The sequence below is a fragment of the Ailuropoda melanoleuca genome, chromosome 3 (assembly GCF_002007445.2).
Source record: "Ailuropoda melanoleuca isolate Jingjing chromosome 3, ASM200744v2, whole genome shotgun sequence".
NCBI lineage: Eukaryota > Metazoa > Chordata > Mammalia > Carnivora > Ursidae > Ailuropoda > Ailuropoda melanoleuca.
This window is the reverse complement of record NC_048220.1, coordinates 113,855,775-113,873,173: the sequence shown is the minus strand read 5'-3', so window position 1 is coordinate 113,873,173 and position 17,399 is coordinate 113,855,775. Positions and strand designations below refer to the sequence as shown.

The 17,399-nt window shown below is 39.6% G+C and overlaps 1 protein-coding gene across 4 annotated transcripts in view; it reads left to right on the top strand.

Moving 5' to 3' along the window:
• The window catches only part of NIM1K (NIM1 serine/threonine protein kinase), a 70,080-nt gene that overhangs the window by 26,438 nt on the left and 26,243 nt on the right, over nt 1–17,399 (top strand). The window contains exon 2 of one of the 4 annotated variants that reach the window (XM_034656959.1): nt 1,120–1,243. The exons of the other annotated variants lie outside the window; for them this stretch is intronic. The gene's annotated coding sequence lies outside the window, so the exon portion shown is untranslated. The remainder of the gene's footprint in view (nt 1–1,119; nt 1,244–17,399) is intronic. 4 annotated transcript variants of the gene reach the window in all.

Genomic DNA, 17,399 nt, shown 5'->3' with positions numbered 1-17,399 from the left:
GACACCCAACGCCTGAGCCACCCAGGCGCCCTGTAGTGCCATTTATTTTCATGACCAAGAATTGAGCGTCTACTTCTGCTTGGGAATATATTCTATAGTTAGTCGGTAACTATGTCGCCTTCTCAGCTGCTTGATTTAATACGGTGCCAGATTTCATTTCTTTCTAAGTCATCTTATTTGTGGATTCAAAACTTTTAAAAATCTCATCTTTGAAGTGCTGGACTAGACCATCTCAGTCACGGGGGGCCAGTGAATCGTATTGGGGATGAGTCATTTTTACATACGTGGTCATCAAAAACCGGCCACAATCCCCAGATACTGGTGGAGATAAATGTGTATTTTTATCCCTTAAGCCACGAAAATCTCTGTTGTAATCATAGTTAACACAGCATCAACAACACAGCATCAACAACAGAAGTATACAGAGTAAAAGATGATGGAGCTCTTTGAATTCTCCCACTTCACCCCAATTTCATTTCCCTCCTCCCTGTTAACAGTTGGGAACTCATGCATCCAGAACTTGCCCTGCACTTTGCAGGTATCTTTCCTTATACATGAACAGATCCCTGCATAAGTGAATAGTGACTGTTTTCACGAAGCTCTTGGAAATGTGCGCATTTTGTGGACCCCGTGGCTGTTCCCCTATGATCCCTTATCCTCACAATTATAAGTAATTCATACAATTCAAACTAAAGTAGTACAGGGCAGGGAGAGGGGACTGTGGGCTGAGAATCACGGTGGAAACCTCGACGCGTCATTCTGAATCCTTTCACGTTCAACCCTCGACCTTCTTGCAGTTCTACCCATTGAAATAATATCTAGTCTCTGGAGCTCAAGCTTTGTTTCCGAGCTGCCCTGTGAGATGAGAGATCCTTATTATCTACTTTGACTTGCCTCCTTGGGGAAATGATTTCATCCAGAAATACCGGGTCAATTAGTGAGCCCCAGGGAACAGTATATAGTGCTCAGAACTGGCTCCGAGAGCCTCCAGGCTCCCTGGTGGGCAAACACTTGAACTGCCTCCTCGCCCCAGGGTAATCACTTCTTCCATCGGCCCAGGATGGTGCCGGCTCTGGGGCAGAAAGTGTCTCTAATTACATTTGCCTTTCCCTTCCGCAGTCGCGAAGGTCCTATGAGTGGACGCCCATGCCAAGAAGTTCTGGGAGCCGTAAAGGCACAGCCACACAGGGGAAGGCCCTGCCTCTCCCCTTAGAGAGCCGTTTCTTTTGCTTTTCCACACCAGGTAGGCCCGCGTGATCTTTGACTCGCGTTCTTCAGTGGATTTACTTCACTACTTACTGGGCTCCCTGCAGATGAAAGGCCAGTTTGGGTTCGATGACTTTTCTTTTCACGTAAAGTCCAGAACGACTGCATGATTTGTGAATTTCCTGCCCCCCCCCCAGAGGCTTTTCTGTTTCCCATCAAGATGAATACTTTGTTTTAAAAAAGCAACTTAATCTTTGATCCCGGTAGACTTATAGGTATAAACTTAATAAAGACACTTAAATGCCTTTCGTTACCATTTTCTTTCCTGAGAGCATTTAAAAACGTGGAGAGGCTGTATTTTATACGGACTAAATCGCTCTTTTCTGAAGACCTTAGGAATGGTTTTCTGTGAGGTGAGTTGAGGGGGTGTCCTGTATGGAAACCAGGCAGGGAGTTTGTCCCTGTGTCTGCTTCTGGCTGGTCCGAAGCCAGCCTCCTGCGAATTTTGAGCTGTTCTTCATGACAGCGGATGAAAAGCTGCAGCAGCTGAGATCAGATGTGGTGGCCATGGAGACGAAAGCCCTGCTGTGTGCCTCTGGAATGCGAGATTGGGGTTTACCTGTGAACGATGTCTTGAGATCAATGCGTTTGATACCTTTTGGTAATGCAGTAAAGAAAGGTATCCAAGATTGAGTAGAAAGATAATGAATGAAAGCTTTTTGGGGAAGGTGAGCAAGGACAAAGTATTTTGGGGAACCGTGGGCAAGTCACGTAACCTCTCTGGGCCTTTGTCCCCTCATCCCTAAAACGAGGAGGTGGGAGGAGAGGAGCACTGAGGTGTCTTCCATTTCTGACTTTCCAGGATTGCGTAATTCTTTGTTCTAGCCATTTTGGACAGTCTGGGCAAAGACCAGTAGACACGAAAGGGGAGAAAGCTGTTAAGAATGTAAGCAGGAATAGAAGTTGCAGGCAAAGATGTGAATGGGTGAAAAGGGAACATGAATGGTCTGGAAGCGGAAGATTTTTTTTAATCCAAAAACGTGGTCAAGGTAGTTACAGAAAAAGATTTGGAGGCAGCTGGCTGGGCAGTTTGCATTAAGTGAATATTTTCTGGTGTAACATTTTAATTCCTATCATTTTTTAAAATGTATTACAATTCAGTGGCTTTTCGTGTATTCACAGAGTTGTGCATACATCACCACTATCAATCGTAGAATATTTTCATTACCCTAAAAAGAACCCCTGCTTTGCTTCGCCGCCTTCCCAACCCCTCCCCCAACCCCAGTCAGCCACTAACCTACTTTCTGTTTTTATAGATTTGCCTATTCTGAACAATTTATGTAAATCGGATCATACAGTATATGGTCCTTTGTGACTGGTTTCTTTCACTTAGCCTATGTTTTCAAGGTTTGTTCGTGTGGTGGTTCATATCAGTACTTCATTTCTTTTTCTTGATGAATAATATTCCGTTGTCTGTATATACCACATTTTATTTCTCCCCTCATCAGTTGATGGATATTTAGATTGTTTCCACTTTTTAGCTATTATGAATTATGTTGCTATGAACACTTGTATAAAAGTTCTTGCATAGACATATGTTTTCATTTCTCATAGGTATAGATCTAGGAGTGAAAGTGCTGAGTTATGTGACGACTATATTCAGTATTTATTTATTTATTTATTTATGGTGCAAAAAGGTGATTTTATTAAAGCATGGGGACAGGACCTGTAGGCAGAAAAAGCTGCTGCTATTCAGGTGTTCTAAAAACTGACAGATTGTTTTTCAAAGTGCTGAACCATTTTACTTTCCCATCAGCAGTGTACCAAGGTTCCAGTTGCTCCATATCCTTGCTAACACTTGTTATTATGTCTTTTTGATTCTAGCCATCCTAGTGGTGTGAAGTGGTGTCTTGTGGTTTTATGCTCCCTGACGACTAATGAAGTTGAGCATCTTTTTGTGTGTTGATTGGCCATTTGTATATCTTCTTTGGATAAATGTCTATTCACATCCTTTGTGCGTTTTTAATTGGATTATTTCTCTTTTTATTATTGAGTTTTATTTATAGATTGTTATTATGTCTTTTTGATTCTAGCCATCCTAGTGGTGTGAAGTGGTGTCTTGTGGTTTTATGCTCCCTGACGACTAATGAAGTTGAGCATCTTTTTGTGTGTTGATTGGCCATTTGTATATCTTCTTTGGATAAATGTCTATTCACATCCTTTGTGCGTTTTTAATTGGATTATTTCTCTTTTTATTATTGAGTTTTATTTATAGATTCTAGATACAAGTCCCTTACCAGATATGTGATTTGCAAAAATTTTTTCCCACTCTGTAGGTTGTCTTTTCCCTTTCTTGATGGTGTCCTTTGAAGCATAGAAGTTTTTATTTAATGATGGCCAGTTTATCTATTTTTGTTGTTGCTGTTGCTTGTACTTTTGGTATCACAGCTAACAAATCATTGCCTAACCCAAAGTTGTGAAGATTTATGCCTATGTTTTCTTCTAAGAGCTTTATAGTTTTAGCTCTTAAAATGGTCTTTGGGGGCACCTGGGTGGCACAGCGGTTAAGCATCTGCCTTCGGCTCAGGGCGTGATCCCGGCGTTATGGGATCGAGCCCCACATCAGGCTCTTCTGCTATGAGCCTGCTTCTTCCTCTCCCACTCCCCCTGCTTGTGTTCCCTCTCTCGCTGGCTGTCTCTATCTCTGTCAAAAAAATAAATAAAATCTTAAAAAAAATAAATAAATAAAATGGTCTTTGATGCAATTGCGTCAACTTTTGTTTATGGTGTGAGGTAGGGGTCTAACTTCATTCTTTAGCAAGTAGATAGCCTTTTAGTTATTGTTACCTATATATTTCTAGTTATTTTCTGTGTGGTTGCCATAGGGCTTAAAGTATATATATATTTTTATTTTTATTTTATTTTTATTTTTTTTAAAGATTTTATTTATTTATGTGACAGAGAGACAGCCAGCGAGAGAGGGAACACAGCAGGGGAGAGGGAGAGGAAGAAGCAGGCTCCCAGCCGAGGAGCCCGATGTGGGACTCGATCCTGGAATGCCAGGATCACGCCCTGAGCCGAAGGCAGTCGCTTTAACCACTGCGCTACCCAGGCGCCCCTATTTTTAAAGATTTTATTTATTTATGTGACAAAGAGACAGCCAGTNCTTTTGTTTATGGTGTGAGGTAGGGGTCTAACTTCATTCTTTAGCAAGTAGATAGCCTTTTAGTTATTGTTAACTATATATTTCTAGTTATTTTCTGTGTGGTTGCCATAGGGCTTAAAGTATATATATTTTTTAAAGATTTTATTTATTTATGTGACAGAGAGACAGCCAGTGAGAGGGAACACAAGCAGGGGGAGTGGGAGAGGAAGAAGCAGGCTCCCAGTGGAGGAGCCCGATGTGGGACTCGATCACTCCTGAGCTGAAGGCAGACGCTTAACGACTGCGCTACCCAGGCGCCCTTAAAGTATATTTTTTAATTTATCAGAACCTAGTTTAAATTACACTAACATAATTCCAGTGAGATCAAGAAATTTTATTCCTTTATAGCTCCATTCCCAGCTCTCCTTTGTTTTGCTATTGTTGTTAAAATTATTACATCTATATGTGTTAAAAATACAACATATTGTTATAATTATTACTTTGTACATTTATGTCCTTTAAAGAAACTGAGAGAAGGAAGGATAACAAGTATAGATAGACTTGGGTGTTATTAGGAGCCCCTTAGGTGCAGAAATGATCTCTGCTTTGCTCATCATCATATCCCCTGCACCTAGAATAGTGTTTGTCACATAGTAGGTGCTCACCTAATATGTGGATCAATGAATAATGATCTCCATACAGATAATAAATAGACTCCCAGAGAGACAGAACATCCCAGAAAGATGGGAAGATGAATAAATGAAGAGACTAAGAGAATAAGATTGCATGATTATGGAGNCCCAGAGAGACAGAACATCCCAGAAAGATGGGAAGATGAATAAATGAAGAGACTAAGAGAATAAGATTGCATTATGGAGTTGCTGTGGGAGAGGTAATAATCACAGTAAAAAGTAAGTCTTTCTCATTCAGTGTCATGTATCTGATGCCTAGCAGAGTGTTAACTTGGGAGATGCTCAGTAAAGACTGAATGAATAAATGAAGCATCCTGTGGCTAGTGCAGATCTTGGGAGATGAAGCAAGAGAGTTTCAGTCTTAGAAGTTCCTGTGCTCCCCAAATGGACACATTCTCTGCCTCTTCTCAGTGACCATGGCCCCCACCTTGTGCCCCACATCCCCACTGGACTGTCAGTTCCCTTTGTGTGTTCTCATCAGGGTGTCTAATCACTGAAGGAAGAGAAGTACAAGCCTGTTGGTTAGGACTTAGCAGAAGGAAGACAGGATAAATTTATCATTAACCAAATTGGTAGGGTGGAGGGTGGGCCATGAGAAGAGGAAGAAGAAAACTATTGGTAATAGATGAGACAACTGAGAGAAAGCCTGTGATATTCTAGACTTATTTAACTCATTCATTCCCCCACAACACCTATAGAAATCCTGTTTTGTACTAGGCTAAAGATGCATATAACGAAGTGTTCAGATTTCCTTATGCCAAATATTAAATCCTAGACATAAAGAAATTTACTTCATTGTTGTAAGAACATTCTGGAAATAACTATATAGTCCTTTATAGTGGCTCAGATATCTGAGATTGGAGCCTCCCTGCCTGGGCTTGAATCCCAACTGGGTGGAGCCGCCTGATGACCTCCCTATGCCGACTAAATCTCCCTTTCCTGGAAAATCGAGGTACTAGTACTTACCTCCCAGACTTCTGGATGAAATGGTTAGTACATATAAAGCGCCTAGGACAGTGCCTACCACATAACATATAATATGTAATAGCTAACTACTATTATTGATATAACAATTATTATTGAACAAAGACCACAATACCTAGTAAATTTCAATACAATTTTAGAATTCCCATTATCCGTAGTACCTAACTACCTAGAAATCTTAGTAGCAGCCATTTATGTACATACGAATTGATTTACTTAAAAGCTTGAGCTGTTAAGAAAGAACAACCCTCTTCTCATGTATGTTTAGTTCATTTTGTTAAATGATTACTACGGAAAAGAGCTGTTTTCTACCTTTGAAAACCAACTCCATTCCAGAGGGTACCAGAACAGAGGGGAGCCAGAGGGCTGGAAAGAAGTTGCTTTTTTTTTTTTTCCCCAAATTAGGTTAATATGAATGAATTCCTGAGATTTCAAGGCTGTGGCAGATCAATGGGCTCAGGAATCAAAGGCACCAAAGGTGATGCTGCTACTTTAAATGTACGAGCCATTCAGAGCACTAATTAAAGACTGGTCCTAGTTGGTTTTATCATGTAAATGAGCAGCGTCATGAAAGATTCTTTTCGGGGCTTAAAAAAATCTTTAGAAAGATACAGTAGAAAGGTTGAATGATTCTTTCCATCACTGTTTGCAAGAACCTCCCCCCTCTCCTCCTCCAAGTGTTCCATAACCCATTATTGCTTGGACTCCCAAAGTACAATTCAGGAGTACAATAAAGATTTGTCTTACTGGAGAACTGCAGGTTCCCTTCAGACAATTGTTTTCTAGTAGAAACATAGAACTTACTTCAAACATTGAACATTAGTACCTGATGTTCTTTTCTCAGCAGCAGAATGCCTCCGTTAAGTCATGCATGTGCAGTGAGTGCTCAGAACTTTGGGTCCTGAATAATGCACTATGTGCAGCAGAGGTTGATGGCACGTTATAGGCGTCTAATAAGTGTTTGCTAAATGAACGAACGATGGTGGTGAAGGTGAACTGAAAATAAGTTGATCATAAATAGGAGTCTCAGTGAGATAATTTTACCCTGAATGATCCCAGACAAGTCATTTAACTGGATCATTCCATGCCTCAGTTTCCGTGTCTTTAAAAGAGTATTGATTAATACTCTTATTAAAATGAAATTGTGGATTAAAATATTGGCTTAAAAGTTTCTATCCAACTTTAGATAGAAACTATGTTAATTCAAAATAATGACATTGACGATTCCCATTGTCTAGCTCACCTGGTTACAGTAAGGAGCAGGGAAGCAATCTAAACACCAGGTTGTAAAGTTGCTCAGCCCAGTCTTACATCATCAGGAGAGTGAGCGCTCACTCTTCTTTGGCTGAGATTCCTTCCAGGGAGTGATGGTAACATGTAAAACAACACAATGGATATGCAACTATGTGATTATTCTTTTTTTTTTTAAAGATTTTTATTTATTTATTTGACAGAGAAAGAGACAGCCAGAGAGAGAGGGAACACAAGAAGGGGAAGTGGGAGAGGATGAAGCAGGCTCCCAGCGGAGCAGGGAGCCCAATGTGGGGCTTGATCCCAGAACGCTGGGATCACGCCCTGAGCCGAAGGCAGACACTTAACGACTGAGCCACTCAGGTGCCTCAACTATGTGATTATTCTTATCCTCAGAGACTATCCAGAGGAAGAGGAAGAAAAAATAAATAAAGTAAGAGGAAGAAATAACACATATAACTAGAATGATAACATTATGTATCATGCAAACACACTTTCAAGAGTGAAAAGGCAGCTAATATTGATGACGCTGGGAAATGCTTGGACGGTCTTAGGCAAACCAGAATGTCTGGTTAGCCTGGGTCTATTGGTGCCCAGAAACACACTCAAGCGTATAGGATCAGTTTAACCCTTTTTACCTATTTTTTCCCCTTCCTGACCCCATCTTTTGTGATAAAACTCCTCCCAGCTCCTCTAGGTAAAACCACTGGTAGCTCCACCTTCATTTGCTAGTTACAGCATCTACAGTTCTCTTTATAAAATCATTAGTATCACTGAAACAATGAGGAATGAGATATGCCTTCTGCTCCATTTGGTGAAATTCCACCCATATTTTTAGCTGATTTACTTCTGTGAATGTTCTATAGTTATCCACTCCTTATCTTTTTTTTTTAAAGATTTTATTTTATTTTATTTGACAGAGATAGAGAGGGAACACAAGCAGGGGAAGTAGGAGAGGAAGAAGCAGGCTCTTAGCAGAGGAGCCTGATGTGGGGCTCGATCCCATAACGCCGGGATCACACCCTGAGCTGAAGGCAGACGCTTAACTGCTGTGCCACCCAGGTGCCCCTATCCACTCCTTATCTTGTTTGATTCACTGTAAGTCCTCATAACCTGTAAACAATCTCTTGAGTTTGCTGACTTGACACATTTTATTTCTACNAAAGATTTTATTTTATTTTATTTGACAGAGATAGAGAGGGAACACAAGCAGGGGAAGTAGGAGAGGAAGAAGCAGGCTCTTAGCAGAGGAGCCTGATGTGGGGCTCGATCCCATAACGCCGGGATCACACCCTGAGCTGAAGGCAGACGCTTAACTGCTGTGCCACCCAGGTGCCCCTATCCACTCCTTATCTTGTTTGATTCACTGTAAGTCCTCATAACCTGTAAACAATCTCTTGAGTTTGCTGACTTGACACATTTTATTTCTACTAACAAACCTTGATACTTTTCTTTCCTCCAGCACAATAGATTTTCTCTCTAGCTAGCACTGTCCTCTCAACAGTCCCACGGGGTTGACATCTCTTGGCTGGCTGTACCTGTTAGAGTAGCTGTGTGTTGTGATGGGAAAGAGGCAGGTTTTTTATATGTTTATTCAACAAATATTTAATTAAACATTTATTTTGTGCCAGAAACTGTTTAGAGACCTAGATTTGTAGTGTAGTCTGTGATTTGTCTATTGGTTTTCATAATGTTATCTTTTGATACCCAGAAATTTTTAGTTCTGAGGGAGTCAAACTTTCCAGTTTTTTTCTTTTTTTATGGTTTGTGCTTTTTGTATCTGGTCCAAAAAATTTGCCTTACTTCAGGGTCCCGGATATATTCTCTTATGTATACTTCCAGAAACCTTATGGTCCTAGGTTTTATGTTTAGGTCAATGATCCATCTCAAATTCATTTTTGGGTATGGTGTAGGATAAAAGTCAAGGTCCAACTTTTATTTGCACAGATATCCAGTTGACCCAGCACCATTTGTTAAAAAAAAGTGTTCCCTCTCTCCATTGAATTGGCTTGGTGCCTTAGCACAAAAGCAATTTACCACGTATACATAGGTCAATTTTTAGACTCTTTATTTTGATATATTGGTTATCCTTACACACCGTCTTGATTAATATAGTTCTTGTGAATATAGTCTAAATAAATCAAACACAATCACTACCCTTAATGGATCTACAATCTGATTAGATAAACAGTCTGATATAGAAGTCATAATTGTACAAAAAGGTGGAGAAAATCACAGTGCTAGCCTCAGATGTTGGAAGTACAAAAGAGAACTCCAGCTGGTTTAGGGTGGGGTGGGTAGGGAAGCTTCCTAAAAGAGGTGACACTTAAAGTTGACCTTAAAGAACCACTAGGAGTTTGCAGAAGGTGGGGGCAGGACTGCTGCCCTCCAGGAGGAGTGAGGGGGCCAGTGTGGCTGAACTTCAGTGAGGGAAAGAGAGATGGGGGGAGCTGATGCCAGAGGGAAGACCACCTTGAGTAGAGCCTTGAAGGCCATTTTAAGGGTTTTGGCCTTTTTTCTGAGAAAGAAGAGAAACATCAAAAGGCTTTGAGTAGAGTAATAGCATCTTTGAGGTTCTTCCTAGATGTTCTGTTTGAGATAGGCCATGTTGGGGGCTGGCATGGGACAAGTAAAGACAGAAGCTCTGAGGCCAGCTATAAAGACCGTTACTATAATCTAATTAAACCTGATTGTGGCTTGGACTCAGTAGTAATAATGGGATGATTGTGATTTGGGTAAAATGGGATAAAGTGATTGTGTTATAGATGTATTTTGAAGGTAGAGTCAATAGGATTTGCTGACAGATTGAACATGAGATATAAGGTAAAAAGAAGAATCAAGGGTTTTGGCTTCAGCTGGAAGAATGTGTAGAAGGTAGAGTCAATAGGATTTGCTGACAGATTGAACACGAGATATAAGGTAAAAAGAAGAATCAAGGGTTTTGGCTTCAGCTGGAAGAATGTGTTGCCATTTACCATGGTGTGAAAGAAGCACATCTGGAGAAGAAAATCAGAAGCTTGTTTTTTCTACTTTAGAGTAAATATGAGAGATTACTACCCAAAGTACAAGCAATTTCCCCTACAGAGGAAGTAACTGGAGGACACAGTAGAGATAGTCATATTGTGAGTTGTCAAGCCCAATGTGAGAAGCACTGTTCTAGGTAATGGAGAAGTGGTAGGAGGAAGACATGATGCCCTGCACATGGACTCTGCTCCCAAGGAGAGTTTGTGAGAAGCTTGACTTACATGACGTGGAAAAATCCTGAAGTCAAGGACCAGATAAGGAGATGCAGGTCTCAAGTGCCCCGGGATAGTAGCAGTGCAGTAAGAAGTCGTCAAAGAATGCTTCTAGAAGGAAATGAGAAGGGAGCCCATCTTCACAGGATGGGGAAAACTTAAAGGAAAAAGGGCAACTTAAAGGAAGCAAGAGCCACTCAGGACACAGATATTCTTGGCCTGGCTGGAAGAGTTGTTGGAAGGATTTTTTTTTAATTGGTTAAGAAATTGGTTCTTAGCACATAGTAGACATTTGATATAGGCCAACTAATAACATTTACCATATTGGGGGAAGAGACGGAGATACTACTGTGTGTAAAACTCTCCTGAGTCCAGCCCCAACCCCACGTCAACACCTACTCCTTTGATGCCCTTTGCCCTTTCTCCTTTCCTGGGTTGTCTTGTAATACTTTTATCGGAAAAGCTTCAAATCGGGCTTTCTAAACTGTTTGTGAGAGGAAGAGAGTTGAGCTATAATAATTTCAGCATGTCCATGTTGGCTCATGGATTTTTAATAGTCTCATTCATGTGAATGTTACAAAGGTCCAGAAGGGGGCAATGTGACACTTGGACTTGAAGAGGGTTTAGTTTCACAAATGCTTTGGAATTCATCCTACAGGATGTTAAAGTCAAGAATCTTAGGTCAGGGAATGATTCTGCATACCTTATGGGGTCCATCACTCTCGCTTGCCAGTAAAGAAACTGAATCCCAGAGAAGAGAAGGGACTCGCTTAAGGTCACACAGGCATTTAGTGGGAAGTTCTTGATCCTAACCTCATTCTGACGCTGTCTTTTCCCTTATAGCTTGTATACAGCTATCAAGCAAAACACATTTTATCAAGTTAAATACAAACAAAACTTCAACCAATGAAATTAACAATATCATTTGAAAAGTATGGATGGTATTGTTCTGTTGAAACTAATTTTTTCCTCATAAGTAAATTAAGAAATTATGGGCTTTTAAAAAACAATGACATAGTTATTCATATCACATCTTGGTTTCTTTCATACGACCAGGCCTCAATAAATATTTGTGAATTTTCTTTGTATGAAGGTATAATTTGAAATATTTTGAAATATCAGAAAACCATCCAGGGGCGCCTGGGTGGCACAGCGGTTAGGCGTCTGCCTTCGGCTCAGGGTGTGATCCCGGCATTATGGGATCGAGCCCCACATCAGGCTCTTCCTCTATGAGCCTGCTTCTTCCTTTCCCACTCCCCCTGCTTGTGTCCCCTCTCTCGCTGGCTGTCTCTATCTCTGTCAAATAAAGAAATTTTAAAAATCTTAAAAAAAAAAAAAGAAAAAAAGAAAACCATCTGAAGTCTCTGCTATTTTTATTCTCTCCTTGACCCAAGTGCTTTCTCTCTATGGATATATACATTTCTCATTTTTAAAGTAATTATACATTTTATAAGACATTCAAACAATATGAAAACATAGGGAGTAAGAAAAGAAACAAGTTCATTTTGTAAACATTATAAATATTGTATAACATCAGGTTGTAAAAATATTAGGTTGCTTTAACAGAGGTCAAAACAATGGAGGCTTAAAGAAGGTAGAATCTTAATGCTCTCACAACAAATATACAAGTAAACTAACCCAGGCTGATAACGGTGGCTGCGCACCGAGGGGGGGCCCAGGTTCCTCCTCTCTCGTGGCTCTGCCATTCTCAATGCATGGCTTCCATCTTGGTCTAAGATGGCTATTTCCATCTACACCCCCATATTCCAGCCACCAAGAAGAAGGGAAAAAAGAAGAGGAGGATGACATACTTCTTCCCTTTTAAAGGCACAAGCTGGAATAGCATTTGTCATGTTTGCTCATAGCTCATGACCAGAACTCAGACAAACGGTTAAACTGAACCAGAAGAGAAACTGGGAAATACATCAGCAGGATAAGATGGTGCCCAGATAAAACGTTTCTGTTGTAGAATAATGGCTTTCAAATCTGGTTATGCAACACAATCACCTGGGAAACTTAAAAACAGACCAAAAAAGTATGCCATCTCCCAAGATCACTGAAATCAGAATCTTTGGAGGCAGGGCCTAGGCTTCTGCATTTTAAGAAAGTTCTGTGGTGATTTTGATGTGGGTCGGGGCTAAGAATCAGTGCTATAAGAAGGAAGGAAGGAAGGAAGGAAGGAAGGAAGGAAGGAAGGAAGGAAGGAAAAGAAGAAAGNGTTCTGTGGTGATTTTGATGTGGGTCGGGGCTAAGAATCAGTGCTATAAGAAGGAAGGAAGGAAGGAAGGAAAAGAAGAAAGAGAAAGAAAGAAAGAAAGAAAGAAAGAAAGAAAGAAAGAAAGAAAGAAAGAAAATGAAAGAAAGAAAGAGAGAGGNAAGAAAGAAAGAAAGAAGAAAGAAAGAAAGAAAGAAAGAAAGAAAGAAAGAAAGAAAGAGAAAGAAAGAAAATGAAAGAAAGAAAGAGAGAGGGAGGGAGGGAGGAAGGGAGGGAGAGAGAAAGAAGGAACAGATAAAAGGGGTACCATAGTCCTCTTCACTACTCCCAACTCCGCACCACCCACTCCCGGCCTCCACCCCTGCCGGGTTGTCATCCTCTAGTTCAATCTGTATTCTTCCAGACCTTTTTCAGTGAATACACAAATGGACACATAGATACATATTTGTGTGTCCAAACACCCAATAGTGACTCTCGAATTTCTATATGTATGGGTCTTGGGATAGTAATCTTATCAGAAAAGGTGTCAGCCTCTGTGGTTTTTTTTCTTTTTTCTTTTTTATGGAAGTTTACATTAATTTAAGAAAACATGAATATCAGAGAATGGGGAAATCTGATGGGAGATGTTGGGGTGCTGGGAGAGCGGAAGCCTACCTGAACCACCTGTTGGCTCAGTCTCCGCAAGCATCATGTATGGAATCATTTATCTTTTGCCAGTGGTTTGGAATGCCATGTCTATTACATGGGAAATTTCCATAATCCATGAGGTCTTTTTTTTTTTAATTCTCTGTTCTGTTAGTTCAGATTGCTATTGTATGCTGACACGGCCTCGCTTTTTCATATTTGATAACTCCTATCCTGTTCCCTGTCATCGCTACCCTTACTTACTTTCACTACTGGGTAAATATTTAAGAAGTCTCACTCTGAAGGGATCACTGAAGTATGGGAGTCTCATAATAAAGGTTTCAAATGCACCTGAACTTTTTATATGGTAAAGTAAAAGCTTTTGTTCTGGGACACTTTTCTCCCTTTCCCGGACCCTCGCCCTCCAGCCTCTTGTTAGCTTTCTTGAGTTCTGCTCAGATAGAAAAGGACGACGTTTTCCAGTCTTCTCCTGAGGCCATCACTCAAACGTTGTTCCCTGCTTCCTAGTGAACATACTATATCAGAGTTGAAGAAAGTTCTAAGGCAGCAAAAGAGCAGTTTCTGCTTTGACTTGCAAATATTTTTAGACCCCTAAAAATAAATGATGAGCTGCAAATAGGCATGAACGTTCCCACACTGTGTTTCCTAAATTCATTATTTCTGAGGAGACGAAGAATACATTTTGTTTTTCTGCTCAGGGCCACCTGCTTGTGAGTCAATCCATGATTCCATTCTGTACCTTAATGCTATTCCTTGTTCATCTTGTAGCTTAATGTTATTTCTTACTTGTTTAGAGGGCGGCATAATCCCTCAAAGAGATGGGAAGATTTGTGTTTTGGAAATGAATCACGTATGAGATTGAAATCTTTACGGGGAAGGCCTTGGGTTTCTGCTATGTCCTGATTGGAGCATGACAACATTCTCTTCCTTATGTGTTTAAAATTCCTGGCTCCACATGTTACAAGGCTTATTGTCTCCACCCTCATGGAGCTCATAGTCAAGAAATCAAAGGCAACTTCCTTTTTCTTTTTTTTAAACTTAAATATGTGTTTCCATTTTTAAAATAATTTATTTTTTTCATCATGATAAGTGCACTTTCGAATCCTCCTCCTCTATTTTCCCCATCGCCCACCCACCTGCCCTCTGGTAACCATCAGTTTGTCCTCTGTAGTTAAGAGTCTGTTTCTTGGTTTGTCTCTCTCTTTTTTCCCTTTTGCTTATTTGTTTTGTTTCTTAAATTCCACATATGGGTGAAATCATATGATATTTGTCTTTCTCTGACTTACTTCACTTAGCATGATACTCTCTAGCTCCTTCCATGTCACTGCAAATGGCAAGATTTCCTTCTTTTCTATGGCTGAATAATATTCATATACATTTTCTATAATATGGCTGAATAATGGATTATTCAGTGAATTATATGATTATATAATAATTATGTATAGATTCCACATCTTCTTTATTCATTCATCTATCAATGGACACTTGGGATGCTTCCCAATTTGGCTGTTGTAAATAATGCTGCAATAAACATGGACTGCATGTATCCCTTTGAATTTGTGTTTCTTTGTATTTTTGGATAAATACCCACTAGTGTAATTCCTGGATTATAGGGTAGTTCTCTTTTTAGTTTTTGTGAGGAACCTCCATGCTGTTTTCCACAGTGGCAGCCCCAGTTTGCATTCCCACCAACAGTGCACAAAGGTTCCTTTTCTCCACATTCTCCACGGACTGTCTCTTGTGTTTCTGATTTTAGCCATTCTGACAGGTGTGAAGTGATACCTCATCATGGTTTTGATTTGCATTTCCCTGATGAGTGATGTTGAGTATCTTTTCATGTGTCTGTCGGCAAAAGCGACTTTCTTAACTTTAGTCAGGCTTAGTTTGTTTTTTGTTTTTGTTTTGATCTATGAAAAGGGGATGACAGTACCCCACATCACAGGACTGTCATGTCATTCATTCATCCATATTTATCACTGTCGTAAAATACCTAACATTTTAAAATTACAAATGTATTTTTGATCTAGTAAATTTTAACAATCTTTTTAAAAATAGCATTATAGAAAATTTTAAACAGATACCAAAATGGAGCATAGAATGTAATAAACTTCTGGGGCACCTGGGTGGCTCAGTTGGTTAAGTGTCTGCCTTCAGCTCAGGTCATGATCCCAGGGTCCTGGGGTCAGGCCCCACCTAGGGCTCCCTGCTCAGCTGGGAGTCTGCTTCTCCATCTCCCTGCCACTCCCCCTGCTTGTGTTCTCTCACTCTGTCTCTCTATGTCAAATAAATAAATAAATAAAATCTTTAAAAAAAAATGCTATCAACTTCCATGTGCTCATCACCCACCTTTGAAAATGATCAATTCATGGCCAATCTGGTTTCATTTAAATTTCCATTATTCCCTCCACTCTTGGTTATTTTGAAGCACATCCCAAACATATCATTTCATCTAACAATCATTTTTTCTGGAACTTTGGTTTTTTTTTTTAATTGACTTATAGTTGACACACAGTGTTACATTAGTTTCAGCTGTACAACATAGTGATTCATCAAGTCTATGCCTTATGCTATGCTCACCACAGCTGTAGCTGCCATCTGTCACCGTACACTTTTACAGTACTATTGACTGTATTCCCTATGCTGTACCTTTTATCCCTGTGACTTATTCATTCTATATCTGGAAGCCTGTATCTCCCACTCCCTTTCACCCATTTTGCCCATTCCCCCACTTCTCTCACCTCTTGGCAACCATCAATTTGTTCTCCATATTTGTGGGTCTGTTTCTGCTTTTTGTTTATTTGTTTTGTTTTTTGGATTCCACATTTAAGTGAAGTCGTAAGGCATTTGTCTTTCTCTGTCAGATTTATTTCACTTCTCATTAAACGCTCTAGGTCCATCCATGTTGTTGCACATAGCAAGATCTCATTCTTTTTTATGGCTTAGTAATTGTATATATACACCACATCTTTATCCATTCATTTATCGATGGACACTTGGGTTGCTTCCATATCTTGGCTACTGTAAATAACACTGCAATAAACATCGGGGATGCATATATCTTTTTGAATTAGTGTTTTTGTTTCCTTTGGGTAAATACTAGTAGTGGAACTACTGGATCATACCGTGTTTCTGTTTTTAGAGGAACCTCCATACTGTTTTCCACAGTGACTACACCAATTTATACTCCTACCAACAGTCCATGAGGTTTCCTTTTTCTTCACCTCCTCGCCAATATTTTTGTCCTTCTGATTTCAGCCATTGTGACAGGTGTAAGGTGATATCTCATTGTGGTTTTCATTGGCATTTCCCTGATGATTTATGATGCTGGGCATCTTTTCATGTGTCTGTTTGCCATCTGTATGTCTTCTTTGGAAAAATGTCTATTCAAGTCCACTGCCTATTTTTAATCAGATTATTTGGGGTTTTTTTTCATGTTGGATTGTATAAGTTCTTTATATATTTTGGATATTAACCCCTTATCATTTATATCATTTGTGAATATCTTCTGCCATTCAGTAGGTTGACCTTTTGTTTTGTTGATGTTTTCTTTCATGTGTCATGATGTGTCAACAGTTTATTTTTCGTTTCCCTTGCCTCAGGAGACATATTTAGAAAAATGTTGCTAAGGCCGATGTCCAAGAAATTACCTCCTATGTTTTCTTCTAGGAGTTTTATGGTTTCAGGTCTCACATTTAGGTCTTTAACCCATTTTGAGTTTATTTTTGTACATGGTGTAAGAAAGGGGTCCAGTTTTTTATCTAACAATCATTTTTAAAGATTAACGTTTGATCCCATTCAAAACTTTAAACCTTTTTAAACATTTTAAACTGCATCTATAATTTAATGTATTTCATTTCCTTTTAAATAAGTATTTTATTTGATTAACAAAATACTTCTAAAATAATGAGAATTTTTATAAATATAATGACTTAAACATATAAATAGGATAAACCTTACATTTTCTTAAATACATTCCTATGCTATTTATGATCAATAAAATTTCAACTCAAAACCACAAATCTAAA